Source organism: Panthera pardus, unplaced genomic scaffold (genome assembly GCF_024362965.1).
Source record: "Panthera pardus isolate Hobbes unplaced genomic scaffold, ASM2436296v1 HiC_scaffold_27, whole genome shotgun sequence".
NCBI lineage: Eukaryota > Metazoa > Chordata > Mammalia > Carnivora > Felidae > Panthera > Panthera pardus.
The window spans coordinates 107,969,733-107,994,680 of record NW_026526843.1 but is presented as its reverse complement, the minus strand read 5'-3'; the positions used below and the strand labels follow the sequence as shown (position 1 = coordinate 107,994,680).

At 36.9% G+C, this 24,948-nt stretch overlaps 1 protein-coding gene across 2 annotated transcripts in view; it reads right to left on the bottom strand.

Annotated features, from left to right (window-relative positions):
- LOC109256384 (uncharacterized) overlaps positions 1 to 24,948 on the bottom strand; it is a 411,502-nt gene that overhangs the window by 96,370 nt on the left and 290,184 nt on the right. For both annotated transcript variants that reach the window (XM_053891767.1, XM_019431608.2), the window contains exon 3: positions 12,835 to 13,045. The gene's annotated coding sequence lies outside the window, so the exon portion shown is untranslated. The remainder of the gene's footprint in view (positions 1 to 12,834; positions 13,046 to 24,948) is intronic.

Sequence of the window (24,948 nt, the reverse complement as noted above, 5' to 3'; positions counted from 1 at the left end):
TCTATTGAGATAAAATACATTTTTGTCCTTTATTTGTTTATTGTATTGAATTACATGAATGAATTTTCCTAACAGTAAGCCAACCTTGTGAAACAGGATTTTAAAATGAAACTATTTCAGTCTCAATGTTGGCTGAAGCCCAAAGACAATAAACAACACATTCCAATAGGAGGTGTGAGACCACCATGCTGGTCTTGTAAGGGAGGTAATTTCAAACTGGTTTTGTGACCTTAGCTGACCACCAATTTCCAAAACTGAAAGAAGCTGGAGAAGACAAGAAAAGGTTTGGAAATTAGGAGAGAAATTGGAAGAAAGCTGTAGGCATTCTGTGTATCTAAAGCTCTCTCAGTGAAAGGTCTTGGGAGAAGGGCTTACATTTACCTTAGGCCTAAGGAATGGAGCTTCACTGGAAGCACTTGAAGGTTTGATATGCGCCACCCAGATCCCAGGAGACACAGTATATTGGTTGTCAACTCTGCCTGAGAAATAGGAGGGACAGAAAGGTCTCAGAAAAGGCCATAAAAATATTCCATAATAAAACAAATTGTTTTCTTTAATGTTCATTTATTTATTTTGAGAGAGAGAGAGAGCATGAGTTGGGGGGGGCAGAGAGAGAGAAGAGAGAGAATCCCAAGCAGGCTCCACACTGTCACCACAAGTCCACTACATTAAGGCTCAGTCCCATGAATCATGAGATCATGACCTGGACCAAAATCAAGAGTCAAATATTTAACCAACTGAGCCTCTCAGGCACCCCGAAAACAAATTGGTTTTAACGTTTTTGTTTTTGTTTTTTTTTTATTTATTTTTGGGACAGAGAGAGACAGAGCATGAATGGGGGAGGGGCAGAGAGAGAGGGAGACACAGAATCGGAAACAGGCTCCAGGCTCCGAGCCATCAGCCCAGAGCCTGACGCGGGGCTCGAACTCACGGTCCGCGAGATCGTGACCTGGCTGAAGTCAGACGCTTAACCGACTGCGCCACCCAGGCGCCCCACAAATTGGTTTTAAACATGAGCTAGATTCAGGCAATGCTGATACTGGTTCATGGAAGTATTAATCAAGAAAAAACTTATTTTTCTTCCTCTTCTCACCTATCCCCTCCTCTGGTGCAATTCCAGAGGGATCACAAAACCTCATAAGCAATATGGAGGAAAAGGGTTAGAAGTACTCTATGGAGAAAGTTAAGAAGATACTGGCCACATCTCCTTCCTTACTTCTGCTGCCTAGCCCACAGTATGCCTAAGATGAAATGGAGGAAGATATAACTTTAAAGAAATATTGAAGCTTTAATTATGATTGATATTTTAATTAAACTGAGACTCTTCTGTGACAAAACATAACCAAAATGCTCAAGTGTCATGGAACTGCCTGAGCTTTGATCACAACAAAAGAAGATCTAATCCCACAGAGTAGACTTAAAGTGGCAATAGGGGAATCAAAGTTGTTTTCTGATTATACCCCATGAGTCCCACTTATTCAATTTACTAGTTACACTTTCTTTTTAATTCCAGTATAATTAGCATACAGTGTTATATTAGTTTCAGGTGTACAATATTGTGATTCAATAATTCTATACATTACTCAGTACTTATCACAGTGTACTCTTTAATCTCCACCACCTATTTCACCCATCCCCACACCCACCTCCCCTCTGGTAACCATTTGTTTGTTCTCTATGGTTAAGAGTCTCTTTTTTGGCTTGTCTAATTTTTTCTTTATTTGTTTTGTTCCTTAAATTCCACTTATGAGTGAAATCATATGGTATTTGTCTTTCTCTAAACTAGTTACACTTTTGTGCTTGAGTTAATCCTAACTTGGTTGTATTGCATATTTTAAGACATTAAAATGCAAACATACTAAATGAAATCTTATTGGTAATATTTTTATAATTATTGGAATACTATTGATAATATCTTATTTAGGATCTTTTGTTTGTGTTAACTACTGAGATTAGCCAGAAATTTTCCTTTCTTAAAATGCCCATGTCTATTTTTATTATATTAGCCTCAAAAAAATAATTGAGCATTTCTTCATTTTCTAATAACTGGAAAATCTACAAATTAAAATTCTATGTTCCTTGAATATTTAGTAGAATTCCTCCATTAAATTAGTTTAACCTAGTGTTTTGTGCTCATGTAGAAGTGAATCTTTGGCAACTGACTCAGATTCTTTAGTGATTATATTTATTCAAGTTCTCTGTTTAGTAAGTTTAAATGTTATATTTTTATAGGGAGTTGCTTGTTTTATCTAAGTTTTCAAGTTTATGATCATATAAGTTGATTATAGAATCTCACATTTTTAATTTCTGATGTATTTAACTTCCAATGTTTTGTGTCATTCTTATTCATAATATTGTTTAATTGTACCTAACCTTTTTTTCATTTTTGATATTTTATTCAAATAAAGTTATAAGAAATGGATATAGAAAGATACCATATACTCTTCACCCAGTCTCCTCTAATGGCAACATCTTGCATAACTATGGTACCATATCACAACCACAATATTGATATTAATAGAATCTGTTTTATTTAGATTTTATTAGTTTTTCATGCACTCACTTGTGAATATATCTATATAGAGATATATATTTGTATTTATTCAGCTCACTGCAATTTTATCACATGTGTAGATCCATGTGTGAAAGCCTTCACTCATGCACCATAAAGTATGAGGTTAGGGATTGATTTTTTTTTTTTTTGTAAATTCTGTTTATCAATTTGAGGAGGTCTTCTCTATTACTAATTTGCTGAAAGGGTTTTGTTTTTTTCATGTATGATTGTTGGATTTCTGCAAATGCTTTTTCTGCATCAACTGATATAATTTTTGTTCATTAGCTTAATGATATGGTGGATTACCTTGATTGATTTTCAGATATTAAACCAGCCTTTCATACCTGGACTATTTTTGATACCTCATCTAAGTGGAATTATGCAGTATTTTTCCATCTGTGACTGGCTAATTATACTTAGCACAGTGTTCTCAAGGTTCATTTATGTTGTTGCACATAACAATATTTTTTAAGCCTGTGTGATATTCCTTTGTATGTATAAATCATATTTTCTGATTTCCTTCATCCATTGATGGATATTTAGGTTGTTTCCACATTATGGTTCTTTTGAATAATGCTATAATAACCACAGGAGTACAAATATCTCTTCAAGATTCTGTTTTCAAATCTTTTGAATAAATACCCCAAAATGTGACAGCTGGATCATATGGTATTTCCATTCCTTTTGTGTGTGTGTGTGTGTGTGTGTGTGTGTGCAGAATCCCTATAGTGTTTTCCATAAAACCTACATCATTTTTACATTCCCACCAATAATGTATTAGCATTCCAATCTCTCCACATCCTCACTAACATTTCTTATCTTCTATTTTTATTTTTATTTTTGTTTTTGAAAGTGGCCATCCTAATAGGTATGAGATGGTTTTTCATTGTGATTTTGATTTGCATTTCCCTGAGGATTACTAATGTTGAGCAACTTTACATATAATTGTTATGGTTCTATAGAGAAATGTCTAATCAAGTTCTTTGCCCATTTTTAAAAAAAAATGTTTATTCGTTTTTGAGAGAGACAGCATTAGCAGGGGAAGGGCAGAGAGAGACAGGAATGGAGGATCTGAAGCAGACTGTGTGCTGACAGCAGCCAGCCCATGGTGGGGCTCGAACTCATGAACTATGAAATCATGACCTGAGCTGAAGTTGGATGCTCAACCAACAGAGTCACCTAGGCATCTTCTTTGCCCATTTTTTAATCAAGCTATTTGGAGTTCCTTTCCCTTCTTTTCTTTATCCTCCTTCCTTCTTTCCTTCTTCTTTCCTTCCTTCCTTCCTTCCTTCCTTCCTTCCTTCCTTCCTTCCTTCCATTGAGTTATAGGAATTCCTTATAGTTTTTGGATATTAGCGTCTTATCACATATTTGCATTATTTTCTCACATTCTATATAGGTTTCCTTTTCATTCTGTTAGTTATTTCCTTTGTTGCAAAGAAATTTGGCTTGATGTAGCCCCACTTGTCTATTTACTCTTTTGTTGCCTATATTTTTGGTATCATATTCAAGAAATCATTGTTAAGACCAATTTCATGAATCTATCCCTTACAGTTCCTTATGGGTGTTTGACAATTTCAGTTTGAGGTCTTACAATCAAATCTTTAATCCATTTTGAGTTGGATTTTGTGTATGGTGTAAGATAAGGGTTCAATTTTATTTTTTTCCATGTGGTGATCCATTTTCTCCAACACCATTTGTTGAACAGACTATCCTTTCCGCATTACATAGTCTTTGCACCCTTGTCAAAGATCAGTTCATCATATGTATGTGGGTTTGTTTCTGGGGTCTCTATTCTGTTCCATTGGTCTGTTTGCCTGTGTGTTTTGTTGATGTTTGTTTATTTTGAGAGGGAGTGTGTGTGTGTGTGTGTGTGTTCATGCAGTGGGGGAGGTGAAGAGAGAGAGGAGGACAGAGGATGTGAAGTGGGCTCTGCGCTGACAGTGTCGAGTCCGAGGTGGGGCTCAAACTCACAAACCACGGGATCATGACCTGAGCAGAAGTCAGACGCTCAACCAACTGAACTACCTAGGTGCCCCTGTATGTCTCTCTTTAGGCCAATACCATCTTGTTTGGATAACTGTAGCTTTGTAATATGAGTTGAAACCATAATGTATGATGTCTCCAACTTTGTTCTTCTTTCTCAAGATTGTTTTGGCTATTTGGTATCCTTTATGGTTCCATATTAATTTTAGGATTGTTTTCTCTATTTTTGTACAAAAATGCCACTGGTCATTTTATATAGACTTCATTGAATCTTTATATCACTCTGGGTGGTATGGACATTTAACAATATTAAGTCTTCCAATCCATGAACACAAGATATCTTCCCATTTACTTGGGTTTTCTTTAATGTCTTTAAAAAATATTCTGTAGAAATACAAAACTGAGGTTTTTATGGAGAAGAAATTCTGTCTCAAGACTGGAACATCAATTCCTGCCTGAGTTTCCAGCTTACCAGCCTGCCCTATAGATTTCAGACTTGCCAGCTCCAACAATTGGATGAGCCAATCCCTACAAAGAAATCTCAAAAACCCTAATTTTCTCTTCCCTCATTTAACAATTCATGCCATCAACTTCCTAGTCTCATAAAACCACCTCTTCTTCATCATCACTATTAGCAACTTATTTTTTACATAACTTTCCACGTATTAAAGACTGGCTCAGTCTTTACAAATCCCAGTGTCATCATGGATGACCCATCCAACAGCCTATCCATTTCTTGACCCTTCAGTTTTAGTGACTTCTATACTTCATATACACACACCCATGGTCATAACTTGAACTATTTGTATCCTCACTTCAAGGAATCTGGGTCACCATAGTAATCAACCCCAAAATTTTCAGTATTGTCAGATATGAATAGGATGGAGATATCTGGCACAATGCCAGAGTAAGCATGGGAGGGAGCAATTGCTACTTTTCAACTTATATCAAAGAAGTAGATAAGTGTTTATACCTAAGGAGGGAATTCATACTGGGCAACTTGGAGACCCGATGTTTTGGGAGACAGAAAACATTTATTTTATTTTATTCTTCCTTTTCCATCTAAACGAGTTATTGCCTCTGTCTTCTCATTTCCAAAACTAATTATTTTCATGTAAATATATTTCCTATTCTTTTTTTCTAGAGGCTTTCCCTTTCATCTGATTGTAAATTCCTGAGTGGGACTCCTCTTTCTCCTTTCTGGAAGATTTGCAATTTATATGACATAGCACCCAATTCAACATCATAAAATTACAAATATCACAAAAATTGCACTGAAACTAGGGGGAAGTTCTTTTTTAAAAGTAAGAAAATGCAAGGTCATCAACCACTCTGGGAAATTTTGTTGAAATTCATACTTTCTTGTCGATTATAGTTGACAAGAAGGAAAAGGAGAAAATAATTTGTTTGCTAAAAGGATAAGAAGAAGTAATGGGGCTTGGGACTTGTGTTAAATCCTTAGGAAGAGAAAAAATAAAGAGATAGCACATTGCTTCTAAAAAGGGCCTAGGATAGTGAATAGTCAAAGGCAACTAGACAAACTCAAACTCATTTTGCTTTAAGCAGAAACAAATAAAAGTAATCGCTTATCTTTTCCTCTTCATCCCCAGAGAGTTAGAGAACTTGCAAAGGTAACTAATTCCTCCCCTTTCTAAGAAGTAAAGTGAACATGTGTTTCTAGAAATTTCACAATGACTATTCTTCAGCACCACTTTCAGAAAGCTAAAATAAAAAATACAAGAAACAAGAAGAGCTATTGAGGATGTGGGGGGAAAAAAGGAACCCTCATGCACTGTTTGTAGGAATGCAAACTGGGAAGCAGCCACTGTAGAAAACAGTATGGAGTTCCTCAGAAAGTTAAAAATATAACTACCCTATGAGTCGGTGCTTGCAGAACTAGATATTTACCAAAAGAATATAAAAATACTAATTCAAAGAATACATGCACCCCAATGTTTATAGCACCATTCTCTACAACAGCTAAATTATGGAAATAACCTGTGTCTACTCATTGATGAAGGGATAAAGAAGATTTTGGTGTGTGTGTATGTGTATGTGTATATATATATGTACATATGTGTGTATGTATATATGTATGTATGTATGTATGTATATATATGTGTGTGTATGTATGTACATATATGTGTATGTATATATATATATATATATATATATATATGTATATATATATATATATATATATGTATATGGGAATATTACCCATAAAAAAGAAAGAAACCTTGCTATTTGCAAAGACATGGATACACCTAGAGAGTATACTGTTAGGTGAAATAAGTTAGTTAAAGACAAATACCATATGATTTCACTCATGTGGAATTTAAGAAACAAAACAAACAAGGGGAATAAAGAGAGAGAGAGAGGCAAACCAAGAAACAGACTCTTTTTTTTTGTAACTTTCATGTTTATTTATTTTTGAGAGAGAGAGAGACAGACAGACAGACACAGAGGGAGCAGGAGAGGGGCAGACAGAGAGGGAGACACAGAATCCAAAGCAGACCCCAGGCTTTTAGCTGTCAGCACAGAGCCCGACATGGGGCTCAAACCCACAAACCATGAGACCATGACCTGAGCCAAAGTCAGACGCTTAATAGACTGAGCCACCCAGGCTCTCAAAGAAACAGACTCTTAACTACAGAGAATAGAGTGAGGGTTACCAGAGGGGAGGTGGGTGGGGGGATGAGTGAAACAGGTGATGGGGAGTAAGGAGTGCACTTGAGATGAGTACTGGGTGATATTTGGGGAAGTGTTGAATCACTTTATACGTACAACTGAAACTAATATAACACTGTATGTTAACTGTACTGGAATTAAATTTAAATTAAAAAAATAAAAAAGCATATCAAGTGGATTATGATTTGGACACCAGGGAACTTAGCTCCTGAAATGGATCTATCATTCCTTGAATGTTCTAACTATACAAAACATTTTCTAAGAATGCCCTGGATAAAAGAACCACAGCACAGCTCTCTCATGGCTACAGACTAGGACACTGCACATGCCTCCAAAGCATGTTTGCTTTAAAAGTAGAGTTCAGAAGAATTAAGTTTGTCAATTTCTCCACCCCTTAGGAAATAACAAAATGCTAAGTTAACATGTTAAGCTATCCCTTCTCAGGGTCGTTTGGTGGGGGATGGATAATAATACAGTTTCCCAGGCTCTAAACTTTTAAGCTGCCTTTGATACCCTTCTCTCTTCAGCCTCTCCTCAACAAGTCCTTTTACTACTTCTTCCTTTACACCACCCCTTATAATCCTGCCCTTATTTTCCACGTTCACTGCCAGCACCCTGGCTCTATAACACACTCTCTCAAATCTCTCTAGAAATGTTGTACTAATACCTCAGCAGCCATATTCCTACATTTATTCTTTAGTATTCCTTCCAATTTATTATTCCCACAGAACAGAAATTCACATTTCTAGAAGATATCATGGCAGTCCCACATTCATAAACATTTAATGACTTCCCTTTAAATACAAGGTAAAGTTCATACAAATTGCAAAATGGTTTCTTGACTAACTTCAATAATTTACAAACAGCCTAATATTTCGATTTTCCTTAGCCATACCAGTTATTTTCAAAAGCAAAATAATTCTAATAATATTCTGCCAAAAAACTCTAATTCACACAGAAATATTGGAATTATCTGATTTTCCAATTTTAGGAAACTTAGAGAACTTTAAAAAAAATATATGTTTCAAATCTCTCTTTATCAATCTGGCCCTAACACACTTCAATTTTTTTTCACCTGGCATTCCCTCAGTATAGTTTAAATGAGCTAACATATACACAGAGCTTAGAACTGTGCCTGACACACAGAAGTCCTATCCAAGTATTTACTGTAATTACTATATAGTTAGTAACGGGAAGCATGGAGTTTCTGGATGAAGACAGACTTAGGTTTTTGATTCTATGTCTGGACTCACTAGCTAGGTGATCATGGGTTAATCATTTAGTCTTTATGGGCCTTGGTTTCTTCTTTTGCAAAATTGAGATAATAATGACTACCATGAAGAATTGTAGAATAAAAGATAATGAAGCCAAAATGCCTAGTATAGGACCTGGTACATAGCAAGCACTCCATAAGGGGAAGTTTTTACTATTATTATTCATTGCTGTACTTTGCTCTCTCCCTTACTTCTCTCTCTTCATTTGAACCCTATTCACCATTTCCTAAGAAACCAGACACAGAAGACTCATCCTTCTTTTCTCCCACTAACCATTTACCAGCACAGCTCATTTGGCTCATGCATGGCAAGCATATTCCATAGTAAGAACTTGATTCCAAATTTGCCAGATATCAAAGCCCTTTTTTCAAACAGCTTTACTGAGATATAATTCACATGCTTCAAATTTATCCACGTGAAATATGCAATTCAATGGATTTTAACATAATCATAGTTGCCCATCCATCACCACAATCTTTAGAACATTTTCATTACCCCAAAAAGAAATCCCAGCCCCCCCTTAGTCAACAAACCCCCAGATCCCCCACCCTCCAAAAAGCCTAGGCAACAACTAACCTACTTTCTGTCTCTATAGATTTCCTTATTCTACATATTTCATATAAATGAAATCATATAATATATGATTTTCTGTGACTGGCTTCTTTCATTTAGTATAATGTCTTCAAGGTTTGTCCAAGTTTTGCCATATATTTATATTTCATTTCTATTCATTGCTAAATAATATTCCAGTGTGTGATTATAACATATTTTAAATTGTGCTTCTCATTGCCATGTGCTGCCTCTCAGAAGACACTCTCCAGACCCAAAAGATTTTACATGAATGCCTATACCAGGTGGTTGTCTAGTACATGTCATGTATAAAGGCATTCAAATATTGCCACCCAGCAACACACATCTTCAGGTAAAACTCATCCACAGCCCACTAGTTTGCTGCCTACTCCAATAGGCATAAAAGGTAGTATAATAATATAATCATTAATTAATTTGAGCACTTATTGAATGCTTCATATCTTAGTTTGAGTTCCCCTAGGAATAGCCCTTGAAACAAGAATTTGAGTGAAAATGGTTTTCTTGGGAAGTGATCCCAGAAAATACAAATGGGGAATGAAGGATGGAAAGTGAACCAGGGAAGGGAAGACAGCTAATACAAGATAGGTGTTTGAAGTGAGTCGCACTGTTGGCAACTATAGCTTACCTGCACTGAGTAACTCTAGGGGATAATGTAGAACATGGAACTTAGAGTTATACCTACCAAAGGGGGAGAAAGCTGGAGTTTTAATCCATGAACTCCATCAATCAGCCATTAATTGTGGGCTCCTCCAAGAGAGTGCTAATTCTCTATTCTTTTGGCCTGTCAGGTACTGTAGAGCTGAATGGGCTCTGAAGGCCAAAAGAAATCCCTTAAGCAAAAAGATGCAAAATGCTCACAGTTGGAGGTCAGGCTTGTATTCTTGGGAGGAGTAAGGGCTGAGGGGATGTGGGGTGTGTGGACAGTGTCTGCTGTACTTCCTATCTGGACTGCCATACAAAATGAAACAAATATAACAAATACTAATTGAGTTTCTCCTATGTGCCAGACAGTGTTCTGGGCACCAGGGATACAGCTGTGAACAAAAAAGGAAAATCTCTGCCCTCTGGTAATTTATATTCAGGTGATAGAGAAACAGTAAACAACATAAATAAATTACAGAATCTATTGGTAAAGGATGAGTACTAGGGTGGGGAGCAGGATAAGGAATCTGGGGAGTGGTCTCCTAAATAAGGTGGTCACTGGAAAAGTGACATGGAGCAGAGCTCAAGGGTCTTGTTCCACCCTCTATGTTCCCCCTGAAAGATGCTTAAGGATAATCACCAAGTTTGAAGGTTTTTAATATCAATTCCAGATCCAACATTCCAGAGGAAGAGCTTTTGTTAGTACTCAAAGACTCTCAGCAATCTTGCCCTCTAAATAAGCTATGAGATGGAGACAGCTAAGAAAACACTAGAAAGGGAAAATGGAAGCCTATTGTGGTGAGTTCTGAAGTTGGAAAGCAAATTCCCCACTCCTAATACCTGCCACCATCCCATGGAGCAAAATGGGCATGTTCACTGCAGCCTCCCAATGGATACTGCGCTCATTTCCAAAGCTTTTCCTGGCACCAGCAGCAAGAACCCACTGAGAGGAAAAATGAGCAGGCACCTCCAAGAAAAGCCTCAGTTAATGGAGAAATTCTTACCACATTTAGAACCAAATAGGAAGGCAGCCTCTCTTCCTCTCTAAAGAACTCTTGCCAGCTAAGGTCATGGCATGTTTCAAATGGTGTGTTTGCTCCTGGCCCTGGGGGAAACAGTGTCATGGCTGATATATCTACTGTGCTGTAATGTATAAATCTGTACAGTGAAACAAACTCCAGGGGGCTCTTGCCTCTAACACCTAATGCAAATTCTTTACCACTCTCTTTTGCCTTCTTTTTCAGTATCATCTCTTGCTGCTCCCCAAGGGGCTGCAGGGTTTGATATGGGAGATGCTGCTGACACACAGGACCATCAACTTTTGGAATATACCACCTCTGTAAAACCTTCCAAGATTATCCTACCGTCCTCCTCCTGGATCTTCTCACACACTTCTGGAGCAAAATCATTAGCCTCTCCCATTCTTTGAAAGATTCTTTATAATAATGTTTAGCGTTTAGCTCATTGTGTTGAAATTAATTTTACACCTCTCTTATAGCAGCTAGACTGTGAATATCGCATCCTTATTATGGCAACCAGAACAGTCTATCCCCTTCCTTCTTACACCAACACTTACTTCTTTCTACCACAAGTCCTTTATTCTTTTGTCCTCTTCACTTCCACCTAACTTGAAAATGCTATGATCATTACTGCCTTATATTATGGCTCACAAGTGATAATTATTGACATTCCATCCTTCTGAATTTTGAACCAATTGATAAACAGATATAGGAATGTAATAGGGGTCAAAATACCAACTTCATTGCTACCAAAACTGCTGTAGGGGCCAATGGCAGTCTGTCCCAAAATGTGGCATTTTGGCATACTGATTATTTTAAATATAAGTTACTTAAAAGACAGCCCATGCAAACACAATCAGACCCGTGTGCACCTGAAATTAGGAAAGAAATTTCCCATGTGAAAGGTACCACACCTGTACCAGGAGGTAAAGAGACATCCTTATCATCATCAGAGATGGGAAATTTAGAGCCAAAAAGTATGTATAAAAAAAAACCTTGCTACTTTATACTAATTTACTAAGCCAGCCTAATCATTTTTAGGTCTCAATTTCATTGTTGGGCCTCCATGCCCGTGTGATAAAACTTTGAGTTATTTTCTCCTGTTAATCTGTCTCATATAAATTTAAATCTGAGTTCATTTGGAAGATATTGAGGGTAGAGAAGAATTTTTCCTTCCCTTTAGTTGGCATAGTCAGCAGGATGCTTGACACACTTGCCCTAGACAACGCTGCAACTAAGAGATTCTGGGACATCAGACATACAGTCAACAGAAGAAAAGATTTCCCACCAGGTCAGCCTCCTGTAATCTCTGCCTGCAGAGTTATATGGAGCAAGAGTGGTGGGAATCTTTCTTTCTCTCTCTGAATTTAGATTAGCAAGAGAAGATAATGTGGAACTAGTTCCTTGGGCTTGGAGACTCTTGGTAAAAATTTGGTAGAGTAATTTTTGTTTTCTGACCCATTACTCCCAGAGATGGTCTTTGTTTTTCTTTTTCTCTGTCTTTTGTGCCATTTGTCATAAAAAGGAATTACCATAGGGCAGAATTCAGGTATAGGCTCTATAAGCCTGTTGTTCAAGCCAGACTCCAGACTGGTGAGTTCATAGTTCTCATCAGACCATTGTCTGTTTAGACAAACTTTGCTGTGGGATAATGCACACATGAGGTAAAGGCTATTGCTAAGGGACATCTTGGAAGCCAAAGCTACAAAACTGGTGGGCCTGGATGAAGCATTTAAAAGCTATTAGACTGTTTGCCACCTAACTCAAAGAGTCCCATATTAGGATAAGTTGGCCACAGAACATGTTAAATTGACACTAGGTCACCTGCCAACCTCAAGAAAACTTCTGTGCAACAAGGTACACTGTAAAGCAACACACCTCCCTATCCCTGAAGCACATCCCTTCTACATATTAGTGTGGCTCCAAGAGATGCAAGACTTAGCCTAAGCTGTTAATGTGCATATAAGAAAAACTGAGTGAGGTTTTTCCTTTCATCTTGTTCTGTGTCCTAACAGCTTAGTTTTATGACTAGTGAGAACATTCTCTCTGGTCTCTGCTATTCAAAGGGTACACTTACCAGGGTGTCCTTGGTGGCCAAATAGACTGGGGATCCAAGACACACAGTTACAGATAGCACACTCCTTGTCCAGCCGTGCAAACTCTCAGGGGACTAAGTCGTAAGAGGCCTCAGCCCACAAGGGGCCTTTGTTGTCTCAACCTTCATTGCTTATCACTGCTGGAAAAAGTGCATTCCAGTAGCACATGCCCAGTGCCACAGATGAGCAGGTCTGTAAAAGAAGGTATCTCATGATTTCATGCAAGACTGGAGACACTATACTTACTATACTATCCTTACCACCTGTGCAAAAAAGGTCTACACTTTCTTAGACTAATTTTGGGAATGAACATTTGAATCATGGGGGTTCATCTATGCCCTCTGTGGATGCCTCTTCAATCTCTGGTTAAAGCATTAAAAGGCTTATTGGTTTGAGTCACTATTAATAGGTACTATTCACAAATAGCCAACAATGGCCAGACAATGGATCCTTTAAATTGGCTACATTTGAAAAAAAAGATTTTATAAAGATCTCTCAGTTGTCTTATTAGAATACTAGCTAGCCTTAGGGACTCCCTTTATAAGATAAAAGAATAAAATTAGACTTAAGACAGGGGAAACTGGGTAGCACAGTCAGTTAAGCATCTGACTCTTGATTTCGACTCTGGTCATGATCTCACCATTCGTGAGATTGAGCCCCACGTTGGGCTCTGCACTGACAGCGTGGAGGCTGCTTGGGATTCTCTCTCTGCCTTTTCTCTCTCTGTTTCTCTCAAAATAAAATAAATAAACTAAAAAATACATATTAGACTTAAGACAAATAAATGTCCACATCCACTGAAAATTCCCCTTCTTAAAATCCAGTTCCATCTGCCTGTTTTAACTTCCCTCTCCCTATAAGATTTTCAGAAAGCACTGTGGCCTAATCTTAAGGTTCAACATATCCAGGCTACACTTGTAAATACTGAAGGCCAAAACTGAATTTAGCAAAAACACCTGAGACAGGCAGTATGGCTCAATTTGCTCTCTAATCAGGCTCTGGCAACTTCAGGCATCTCTATGCAATAACTTTCACAGATGTATCCAAACCCCACCGACACTACAAAGAATTCATATCCCCTGAACAGCAGAGGATCTTTTAAATTATAAAGCCCTTTTTCCTCCACTTTCAAAAGATCTGACCAAATTTAGAGAATAATTGGAGATTAATTGCTATTCACAACCTCATTCACAGAGACCTAGACTAGCTGCTAAGGGGAGTTCTTCCAGCCCAAGATTATATTATGATTATTAGGAAGTTTAGACTGCCCCCTGAAAAACCCCCTTCACAGAGGAAACATGATCAAAATTTCTCTTAGCCTCTCCTACATATGAACTGCAAAAGGTCAGTATTCAGAGAGTAATAGAAGCCAAGGTTGAATTGTGTACCCAGAAAGAAGGCTTTTGTTAAATTCATTATACAGATTTTACAAAGGCATAAATCTTCTGATTCCCATTTTAGTTAAAAATCTCCCTGACATAAAGAAACAAATTTAGTTGAAACTGTGGGTCAGTCCCTTGATATTCAGGCTGTAATCCAGTTTGGGGGGGGTAATTAAAAACAACTGTCTTTGTCTTACAAGTATCTACAAAACTGGAGATGCAACTCTAAAATCAATTCAAAGCCCACCACCCATCTTTATAAATCTTACCTATTACTCTCAAAATGTTTGTGGATATTATAAAAGATCAAAATACTGCAACACAACTGTCTTATATTTAGAAAAAAAATCCTTTCTTCCTTTCTCTGTTCCTTTAAAGTTACAAATCTTACCATATTGTTGAAGTGTAAACACAGCACTTAGTCCACTTGAGACTAAAGAAAAAAAAGGGGGGAGGGGGAAAATACAAACTGCTTTTAAAAAATAGAAACTGCTGAAAGGGCTGTTAAGCCCAGACTCTAGCATCTCTCTGATAACAGGCAGATATGCTCCAAATCTCCACCTTAGAGAAAACTTGGATACTTTCTCAGTAAACCCTTCTACCTCTATCTTCTCTAGGACCTATGAACCGTTCTTTGAAGGCAAACTTTAAGGAAAAGTTTTTCATTAAAAGGAAGAAGAAGAAGAAGAAGAAGAAGAAGAAGAAGAAGAAGAAGAAGCAGCAGGAGGAGGAGGAGGAGGAGGAGGAGGAGGAGGAGGAGGAGGAGGAGGAAGAGGAGGAGGAGGAGGAGGAAGAGGAGGAGGAGGAGGTGGAGGAGGTGGAGGAGGAGGTGGAGGAGGTGGAGGAGGAGGTGGAGGAGGAGGAGGAGGAGAAGAAGAAGAAAAAGAAGAACCAGCAGCAGCAGCAGCAGGCATTTGGAAATTGGGCCTATAATGTACTCTGCACAAATATTAATAAAATAAAAGCTATAAGAGTTTGCTTGCCTCTTGTTTGTATATTTGTATATGTGTCCATGTCTGCTGTAAATGTGAGATATTTTATCTACCTCCAGATGCTAATGCAAAAATTAATTTGTAAAAAAGCTCTGTTTAGTTGGTTTGAAGACAAGCACTTGTAAGGATTGGGCATTCTAAAACTCACAGAAAGACAGAAACTAACCCAAATATTTTACAAGTTCATGTTATCTGGGAAAATATTCACTATTAAAGCTAATTTAAGGTTGTTGGTTTTAATTAAAATAGACATGTCTTTAAGTTATTACATTAAAATTAAAACTTTTATTCTGCCTGTGTTTACTTAAGTCAAATAAGTTATCTCTGTCACAAACTGTTTAAAATAGTAATAATTGCTTGAAAGGATGACTGACTTTGAGGTCTCTTGAAGTTTTTATGGGTAATCTAAGCATAATTTTTAAGAACAAATAAATAAATGTAAATAACATTAAAAGTTTTCAGATTGGGGCGCCTGGGTGGCTTGGTCGGTTGGGCGTCCGACTTCGGCTCAGGTCACGATCTCGCGGTCCGTGAGTTCAAGCCTCGCGTCGGGCTCTGTGCCGACAGCTCAGAGCCTGGAGCCTGTTTCAGATTCTGTGTCTCCCTCTCTCTGTGACCCTCCCCCGTTCATGCTCTGTCTCTCTCTGTCTCAAAAATAAATAAACGTTAAAAAAAAATTAAAAAAAAAAGTTTTCAGATAAACTTCTAAAAGTTTCTCCAAAATATTTCTGGTAACCTGAAACCTTAAAATTTTGCTAAATTAAATGATAAATTGGGTTGAATTCATTAAATATTTAAGTCATTTCCCAAAAAGATAAAGTTATAAACACTGAGTGTTGAGAATTTTGTCTTTTGTCTTTTTATAAAGAAATGGTTAGCAAAACATGTTTTGTGTTTTATTGGAAAATTGTACTATGAAGAAACACATGTTTCTAAATTATGAAATGTATTAATAAATTTGCCAATTTAAAAATTCTGGCATAACAGTTCACAGTTGCTTACTATTTAGTTTGGACACAAGAAAATGAAGAATTAATTAAGAATTCTAATAAATGTAATTAAGACTCCTAGAGACAATAAGAGAAACAACTCTGAATACAAGGAAAGTAAGATAAGAAAACATTTTAGAAACAGAAATACATTTTTATTGGGGCACCTGGGTGGCTCAGTCAGTTAATTGCCTGACTTGATTTCAGATCAGGTCATGATCTCATGGTTCATGTGTTTGAGCCCCTGAGTCTGGCTCTGCACTGACAGTGCAGATTTCTCTCTCTCCCTCTCCCTTTCTCTCTCTCTCTCTCTCTCTGCCCTTCCCTGGCTCATGCACATGCATGCTCTCTCTAAAAATAAATAAACTTAAAAAAAAAAATACGGGTGCCTGGATGGCTCAGTCATCTGACTTCAGCTCAGGTCATGATATTGCAGTTCATGAGTTTGAGCAATATGTTGAGCTTTGTGTTGACAGCTCAGAGCCTGGAGCCTACTTTGGATTATGTGCCTTCCTCTCTCTCTGCCCCTCCCCTGCTCTCTCTCTCTCAAAAAATAAACATTAAATAAATAAATAAATTAATTAATTAATTAATTAAATACATTTTTGTTAAGGAAAAGAATTGCCCTAAAGTGAGGCTGGTTACTTAAAGAGGAAAAATTTAGGATAAAATCTGAATGTAAAATATAGAATTATAAAACATTCATAAAAAAAAGAACCTTAAAAAATTAATTTTATGTATGGTTGGTAATGGCTAAGATTAGAATAAATTTATTTAAAATTAGTTTTAATATCAACAGCACACTGGTGCAAAATTATAGTTTGTTTTTTCTCTGTTAAAAACCAAGGTTTTCTTAGATTCTAATTTCTTTTTTTTATTTTTTTTTTAGCGTTTATTTATTTTTGAGACAGAGACAAAGCATGAACGGGGGAGGGTCAGAGAGAGGGAGACAGAATCTGAAACAGGCTCCAGGCTCTGAGCTGTCAGCACAGAGCCCGACGCGGGGCTCAAACTCACGGACCGCGAGATCATGACCTGGGCCGAAGTCGGCCGCTTAACCAACTGAGCCACCCAGGCACCCCAGATTCTAATTTCTTAATAAGAAATGGTAAACAAAGTTTTCTCTACCTTTAATGTAATCTGCCTAAAAAACAAAAATCCTATGTTTTCTCTTTATCAAAACATTCATTATTCAAGAAAACTGAAACTTCTTAATACTAAAAGATCCAAGTTTTGTTCACAACTATGTAACCTTTTATATTTGCCTTTAAAAATCTTCTATTGTCACTTTGGTTAAATAGATAAATAGTGTTTCATAATGATCTGGGATTCAATTTAATCAAATGTTCAAACCTTTTAATATTTTTTTTACATATTTCCCCAAATGAGATTCTAAAATGATATATTTTGACCACAATCTAACTGAAGTGCTCTAGAGACCTCCTGGAACATTTCAAAAATATTGTGAGAAATCAAACTAATTAGGCTTATTTGTTATGTTAAATTACATGGGAAGCATCATCAAATAAGTGATACTAAACACTCTTAAATTATATTTGGGTAGATATATGTTATTAAAATAAGTGTTCTACCTGGGGGCAGACAGTATGAAAAACGCCTGGGGCACACAACAGCGAGATTATTCACTATTCTAGGAGTGCTTCCTAGAGAGACAGCCTTCAGAGAGACATGCTCTAGAAACAAGGGAGCTGGCTAGTGCCATTCTCCTCCCCCACTCATCTGCTAAGCATAGAGCCACCTAAGGGAAGGAGCTCAGCACTGAAACTAGCAGTTTTACTTGGTTACACTAAGCCCCACCCCTTGGCACTCTGGCAGGACTGCCTTTCTCAGTCAAGTTTGCCTCAGTCCCAGCACAATGAGCCCCTCCCCAAGAAGACCAGCACAAAACCCTGTCCACATCATACCTCCTGACCAGAGTTCTTAAGGGCCTTAGTTCTGGTGGAGATGGTGACAGGTCTCATTTCAGAAGTAGACCAGAGCACACCTAATTAAGACTTGCCACATTCAGGCCAGGAACCAATCATTGCCCACAGCAGGCAAGGAGAGCCTCTGCAGACCACTGGACTGAAGGATAAAGCAGTCAAAATACTATCGTAAAGCACATGCAGCACATGCTGGAGACACTCCCTGAAGTGTGAGGCTCTGGGCACTACTTGACCTCTTCTTCATAAGGCCATTACTTGCAGGAGCAGGAGACATAACTGGCTTTTCTAACACAGAGAAGAAGGCAGACTTAGACAAATGGCAAGATGGAGGAATTTATCCCTAATGAAAGAACAAGATAAGACCAAAGCCAGATATCTAAGTGAAACAGATATAAGTAACATGCCTGCCAGAGAATTTAAAGCAACAATCCTAAGGATACTCATGGGGCTTGAGTAAAGAAGACATCAGTGAGACCCTTACCACAGAGATAAAAGAGTTTAAAAAATCAATCCGAGATGAAGAATGCAATAAGCAAAATTGGAAACAGGTTTTATGCAATGAATAGCAGGCTGGAAGAAGCAGAGGAACAAATTAGTGACCTAGAAGGCAAGATAGTGGAAAATAATGAAGCTGAACAAAAGAGATAAAGAAGCATTGTGTAACAAGAGACTAGACTTAGGGAACTCAGTGACTCCATCAAACATAGTAACATTCGTATTATAGGAGTCCCAGAAGAGAGATAAAAGGGTGCACAAAATTTATTTCAAGAAATAATAGCATAAAACTTCCCTAATCTTAAGAAGGAAACATCTATCAAGATCCAGGTGGCACAGAGAAATCCCATCAAAACCAACAAAAGCAGGCCAATACCAAGACATATAATTACATTGAAAAATATAGTGATAAAGGAAAACTCTTAAAAGCAACAAGAAAAAAGAAGTCCTTAATTTACAAGGTTAAACCCCTAAGGCTAACTGGAGATTTCTCAACAGAAACTTGGCAAACCAGAAGGGAGTGGCATGATATATTTAAAGTGCTGAATTGGAAAAATCTGCAGCCAAGTATATTCTATCCAGCAAGGCTATCATTCAGAATAGAAGGAGAGATAAAGAGTTTCTCAGACAAAAACGAAAGGAGTTCATGACCACTAAACCAGTCTTATAAGAAATATTAAAGGGAACTTTTTGAGTGCAAAGGCAAGACCAAAAGCAAGAAAGATAAGAAAGGATCAGAGAAAATCTCCAGAACAATGACAGAACAAGTAACAAAATGGCAATAAACATAAATCTATCAATAATTACTTTGAATGCAAATGGACTAAATGCTCCAGTCAAAAGACATACGGTGTCATAATGTATATAGAAAAAAGACCAATCTATATGTTGCCTGTAAGAGACTCATTTTAGATCTAAAGACACCTCCAGATTGAAAGTGAGGAGGTGGAGAATGATTTATCATGCTAATGGATGTCAAAAGAAAGTCAGAGTGTCAATACTTATGTGGAACAAACCAGACTTTTTTGTACTTATATTGTTTTTATCCTGCTTTGGTATCAAGGTAGTACTGGAATCATGGAATGATTTTGAATGCATTCCCTCTATTCTATTGTTTGTAAGACTTTGATAAAGATTGTCATTAATTCTTTTTTTTAATGTTTGGTAAAATTTACCAATGGATCCATATGGTCTTGGGCTTTTTTTGTGCTGGGAGATTTTTGCTCCCTTGTTCAACTTTCATTCTTGTTATTCTTCTAAGATTTCCTTCTTAGATTCAAGATTCATGATGCAACCTTGGTAATTTTTGAGTTTTTAGGAATTATCTGGTTTTTTTCTAAGTTATCTGATTTGTTAGTTTATCAATATTTATAGTAATCTGTTATCACACCATGTATTTCTGTGGTTGTTGTATTTTTTTCTCTACCATTCTCATTTTGGTTTTTGAGTCTTCTCTCTTTTTTTTCTTAGGTAATGTAGTTAAAGCATTGCCAATTTTGTTTATATTTTTGGTCAGAACTTTCAATGTTATGTTATTGTTTATTCTTGTCTCTTTATTTCTAATTTTTCTTTGTTATTTCCTTCCTCTACTAAATTCAGCTAAGTTTCTTCTATTTCTAGTTCCTTGTGGTGTAATGTTGTTTATTTGAAGTTCTTTTTTTTAATACAGGCATTTATAGCATAAATTTCACTCTAACATCTGCTTTTGGTGCATCCCATAGGTTTTGGAATACTGTGTTTTCTTTTTATTTTATTTTGAAACATATTTTGATTTACCATTTGTTACCTTCCTTACATTTGGGGAAGGCTTTTTCCTGTACCCCCAGGACAAAAAACTCTCCATCGTGATGTCAAAGGTGCTCCAGTATTGAGGATCTTCCTCCTGACCTAATGCGCTTTCTTTCCACAGAACTCAAGCCATCTCACAATGACTTATTCTCCAAGGAGTTAGTTTAAAGGCAATTTTTTATGTCCACCTCCTATTACCCCTGAAATTGACCCATCAAAATTGAGAAACTTTAAGAAGTTTTACCTTTGGGTTGTCTTCATTGCTCCAAAAAGGCTTCTTCCTTTCTCCCAAAGACTATGTCCATTTCATATATATATGTATGTCTATATATATATATATATATATATACACACTATATGTATATATATTTGGACACAACATACACACACACACACACACACACACACACACACACACACAATCAATGCTGAGTCTCTTTCCCAATTAGAAATTTGGTTTCAGGCTCTTTTCAAATTACATGTAAACAAAATATGTTATAAAACATAATCAAGATAAGTTAGATTTTTAAAATAAACTACCTAGTGTTACAACTCTCACTTGCATCACTGTACATAATAATATCTTGGTAGGAGAAAGTACCAAAGGTTGCTTAGAATCCAAATTTTTGTATGCAAAAACAATGTTGGTCTATATTGTATAAGTACTTTGAATTAATAATGGTCCATGTCCTTCCAGAATCTTTACCCATCAGGAGAATAGTAGTGAATACAGAACTGTTTTGCCACCTAACATGGTTATCTGGATATAGGAAGTGGCTACTTTTCATTGTCAGCTGTTGTATGGCTCTGTTAATGTGATGTTACTTATTAAATGTCTCTGCTTCACTTCCCACTGCCTTTGCCTGCTCATTCAATGGGGCCTACCAAAGCTGACCAAAAAAAAAAAAAAAAAAAAAAAGAAGCAGAAGCTACACATACAAGCACATACTCAATCTGCTACAGAGACCTTTTTTCATCATGGTTTCCCAGGAGTTCACTGTCCAATGACAGCCAGTACTACCAATGTAGATCAAGGAATACCAAATGTGTAAATAGTTCAGCAGGAGGAAAAGAGCCAGGAAGAGCTTCGGAATCATTCTTAACTAAATGTCGTGAAACGAGACAGGCTATAAATTGCTATTGGACCTGCAAAAATAATTTCCAGTTTATAAAGTTTTTGCTAGTCTTCCCCAGTTATCCATATGAACAGTAGTACCTCCTGAAGGTAAGCAATGTCAATGGGCTACAGAAACGAAAGTTTGAAGGCATTCACCTCCTACAATCTCCTGTTACTCTACACACACAGTCTCCCCAAAAGTGCTGTGGTCTTTTACTCACTATACAACATACAAAGTCCAGTTGGGGACATCCATATAAGAAGGTTGTGGTGGGCATAAAAATGTCTTTTCCTTTGCCATGGCTATGGTGAGAATTTCTTTTCCTTACCTTTTACTGTAGGGCAGGGATAAGCAAATTTTTCTCTAAAGGGCCAGAAACTAAAAATTTTAGGCTTTTCAGGCCCTATGAGACCCTTGTTGCATATTCGAAGTGTTTTTTTAAATTTTTAAACAACCTTTTAAAAATATAAAAATCTTTCCTAGCTCATGAATCTAAAAAAATAAGCCATGGGCCAGAATTGCCTCACTGGCCATGGTTGGCCAACCTCTACTCTAGATGACTAGCTACCTAGTATATTACTTTGCTATTGACACATAATGCTATATAACAAACTACTCCAAAATTCAGTGGTATATAGCAATAAGCATTATTCCTCTTACTCATAGGTCTGTAGATCAACTAGAGTTGCTCTGTTCATTTCTCAGCCTGAAATAATACATGTGTATCCTAATTTTATTTTACCCATAGTCTCTGTTTTTAAAGTAATTTTGATACAAGAGAATATGGCTCTGTTAGAAAAATGCATCCTTATTTATAAAGGAAAGTTACTAAAGTTGAGAGATTTCTGTATTGGAAAGGAAACATCATGCTGGCTGTATTTTATCTATATTTGCCATCTGATTTACTTTAAGTGATAAAGTATCTAACATTTATTAGCATATACTATGGGTTAGGGACAATTTTAGCCTTATAAACATATTAACATATTTAATCCTGCTAACTGTTATTCCCAAGCTAAGGACACTGCCCGAGATCATACTTCTAGGAAATAGAGGAGTCTGTGAATCACCAGATTATATTGGCTCCCAGAATTTCCTTAAGACCTACAATAATCTTGGCACTTCTGCTGTATAGAATAATAAGACAAATAAAAAACAGGAGCCTATATTCAGATTTTAAGTCTTAAAATTATTTTGTTCATAAAACTAACTCTCCTTGGATGCAAGATAAGTGTTCTTATGAATTAGACTTACCGTGTTCATTACACTCACATCAGTTTATAAAGCCTTTAAACTACTTGAACAAAAGAATAACTGTATAATCATCAGCCATTTTTGTTATGCCAACCAATTAAGTCTTCCAAAGGCTGACTATTTTAGACATGCACATGTGTTGAACATTGAAACACATCTGGCTTTATCCATTTGAATGTAAATGGCTTAAATAAAATTGCTTCTGTGTTTGTATGACAGTGCATGTTGGAGTTAATTTTCTCTGGGATAAACACAGAGTAAACTATGTAAAATGCACCAATCTTAAGTATGCAGCAGGTAATTTTTACTGTATGAGTACACATTCCCCCCACCCCTGCAACCTTCCTTTTCCTCTTCCTATAACTATCACCCAGATCAAGATATAGAACATTTCCATTACCCTCCTTCTTTTTCCCAGTCTACACTCCCATACACATTGACCCCCCCCCGCCCAGGTAAACAGCATTTGGTCTCCTGTCTTCGTCAAGTAGTTTGCCCCTTCGTGGATTTGATATAAACAAAATCATACATATGTACTCTTTTTATTTGGCTTTTCTCACTCAACATAATCCACATGGGGTTCATCCATGTTGTTATGTGTACTAGTAGCATGTTCTTTTTATTGCTGTGTAGTTTTCCACTGTATAACTATACTACCATTTATCCATTCTTCTGTTAACAAGCATTTGGCTTGTTTCTAGCTTTGGCTATTATGAATAAAGCTCTTATGAATATTCTTATGTATGTCTTTTCATGGACATATGCACTCATTTTTCTTGGGTATGCTGAAAAGTGGAATTGCTGGGTCATAGGATAGATGCATGTTTTGATTTATTAGAGTTTTCCAAACTGATTATGTGGAGTGACATGTTGAAATACCTAAGCAAGATGTGTAACATTGCTTAATGGTAATGCTCTCTTTAATGGTTCATTTGCAAATAAGGTTTTTACATTACACATACATACACAATCATATTAAATCTTCTGATGCAATCTTCTGATGCAAAAAAAAATTTTTTGACAGGGTGATTACTAAGTTTGGCAAATATGCTTGGGTATTCCATCTAATATCTCTTCATTCTCTAATTATGTACCTGATTTGAAACGAACCTCTCAAAAAGTAATTGCATAACACTCACTTTTCTGAGCCCAAGAGCTAAATTCTACTAGAACTTTTCTGTGTGATCCATCAGTCAGGGCACATTTCTGTTCTCTAGAGTCATTATGCAAATCTAAGAGGAGAAACACCAGGAATTTCTAGGAATAATGTATTCCATTTAGTTGGACAGCAAAACTCCTTGCTTTTGCTGAGTTAGACCTGGGTGTTCCAAACTGAGGAAAATTTTGAAATTCTCTTATTTCCCCCTGTTGTTCTTCAGAACAGGCTATTTCGATTATGGCCTGCTAGATTAGGAGAAGCAAGAAGTAGACAAAAGTCATGACCTGGGAGGAAATTCATTCTAGAGAGGAAGTGAAGGCTATAGGTGGCAGAGCAACGAGGAAGACCTGACATGATATAAAAAGTTGTGCTAAACTTAGTGGTAACAACTACTATCTAAAATTTTAGATTGTCAGACCCTACTGGAGACCACCTTTACATTTAAGCCATTTGGTTTAGCCTTGGTCCTACTCTTATTTCATCAACTTTCTGTAACTGAAGCACCAGTCTGTTTTAAAGTTAAACCCCCATAGGTCACTGTGAGCCACACATGAGTTCGTCCTGAGACAATCACATTCTAGGCTCATTTGAAGACCAGGATCCCTGAGAAACAATGTGGAGGCCTAGATCTATTTTCTTTTTCAGGTTTGGTTTACTAGATAGCTTTAATCCAAGCTTTGTCACTGCTATGAATCCCTCCCCTTCTCCACATTATGCTATGATTGACACAACTTGCAAAACTAAACTTTGCTCAAAAATCACAGGATGGGGCGATTATGAAGCTGAGGAGCGTCAGTTAATTACTCTGAGAAGCTTGGGAAGGCCAAAGATAAAGAATAGAAGAGAGATAGCAACAACTAGGAAAACATGCAGATCAGGTCTGGACACATTTCAGAAAAGCAGCTAACCAGGAAAGACACTTTAGCTCAGGTCAGGCTGAAGCTTAGTAAAGCAGGAGTCTCATTCAATAAA